Raw genomic sequence first — 1863 nt, 5'->3', positions numbered from 1 at the left:
ATTTCTTGAACATGATCTCATCTTTTTGGCTTCTTCCCAGGGGCTGATATTTATGTTCTGTCATTGTTTCAGCTACCACTCAACTCGTGGATTCTTTTTCTTTTTTTGCATTCTTTGTTGCTTTTTTTTAGAATGAAAAAGTTAATTTCAAATCTACATTAAGCTGAATAGAGAGTCTTAATGATGGAGGTCTAGCGGTCTCATTTACAAAGCATGGCCGTTGTCCTTTGGCCTTAAAATTTCAGGAAAGGCTTCATGTGTGCATTGTCTACACCAGAGCACAGGAATTCTCCATCCCTTAGCTTTGGCTTAGGTCTTCAATTTTCAGCATTATCTCCATTAATAGCTACTGTCACGTCTGTGGTAAAGTTTGACGAACCTGGATCCATACATACAGCGGGAGAACATTCAGCAACATCATCTTTATAGCTAGTTTCTTCCTCAAGTTCCCGAAGAGCAGCTGCTTCTGGGCTTTCATTACCATTTGTGAGACCTGTGGGGAGTTCTAGGCAGTAGCCTCCCACTGGTGGTCAGAACTGTTTCAGCGGAACGATACATTTATAATGAAGAGTTCTTCGCATTATATTATATCCCTGGGATAGCCGCCACATCATCAGCCAGCTATCCTTTCCTGGTTGTACGTTTCACGGTTTCCCAAGTTCTAGTTTTACCAGTAGGATCCCTGTACGTCGTTCTTTTCAAGATGGCCCATTTTCCTTCTGAAATTAAGCCCCCTTAAATAATAGACCATTTGGTATTTTGAGAAAAATCTGTTGGTTCTTGGTTTTAATTTTCAAACTAGGTAGTCTCTACAGTCCTCAGGCAAGAAGTTCACATCCCAGATGTGGGGTGAAGGGAAGGTGCTCCTTTGGGGAGGGGCCGGAAGAAGAAAGAACAAGACCAAGGCAGCAGTCTCAGGAGATGCCAGTGCTGCGCAGCCCTGCTGAACTATGTTAGACTTTTCCAGAATTGTAAGGTAAGAATTTGTGTTGTATTAAGGTGTGAAGTTTGTGGTCGCTTGTTAGAGCAGCAATAGGAAATCATGCAGATGGGAAAGGACATCCTAAGAAGAAGAATCTGCAAAATGCAAAGACTTGAGGCATGACCTATTCAGAGAGGGGGGTTTGGAGTCCACAGTCTGGTAGAAGAAGGGCTGGCGAAGAGATTCGTATCGATCAAGACAGGTAAGCTTACTTAAAGCCAGACAATGGTCTTCTGCATTTTTCAAGCAGATTTCTATCATATAAAATAATTCTGGCAGTAATGAACTGGAAACACTGGAGGTATAAAGCTAAGAGGATTTTTATATTCTGTATGATTTTACCATATTCTAGCCATATTTGCCCTACACAAATGCTTCAATTAGATGAGTGCAAGAGCATAGGCTTAGTTAAATCTAATAACATTCCCTACCATGCTTTTTTCTTTGCTCATAATGATTCCTCATTTCCTCTTCTTTCATATAAGAATGAGCATAAGAAATCATTATAATAAGGGTAGCAGTGTACTGTAAATTCTCCTAGGAGCTTACCATACGGTACCTGTCTCTTTGTGATTTAATTTAACTTGATCTGTTAAAAATCAGGCTTGTAAGAGCTCATATGTCATACTCATTAAAGTGCCATATTCTTTAAAGAATCTAATCCCACAGTGACATCCATCCCTTTGATAAGATGAGAAACATTTTTATGCTCTACAGCTAAGAAATAAAACCTCAATAAACGCACAAGGAACAAGATTAAATGCATTTTAAAATAGTATTGAGGATAATTTTTGCCTGTTCAAGTCTTGGTTTTAATAATTCATTTGTCTGGGAAAATGCAACTGATTTTAGATAAATGCAATTAGGTATCTAATTTGCCT

At 39.0% G+C, this 1863-nt stretch overlaps 1 pseudogene; it reads right to left on the bottom strand.

Annotated features, from left to right (window-relative positions):
• Positions 1–233: 233 nt before the first annotated feature.
• Positions 234–783, bottom strand: LOC124243329 (ADP-sugar pyrophosphatase-like; annotated as a pseudogene).
• Positions 784–1863: the final 1080 nt, after the last annotated feature.

Source organism: Equus quagga, chromosome 8 (assembly GCF_021613505.1).
Source record: "Equus quagga isolate Etosha38 chromosome 8, UCLA_HA_Equagga_1.0, whole genome shotgun sequence".
Taxonomy (NCBI): domain Eukaryota; kingdom Metazoa; phylum Chordata; class Mammalia; order Perissodactyla; family Equidae; genus Equus; species Equus quagga.
This window is presented reverse-complemented; position numbering and strand designations above follow the sequence as displayed.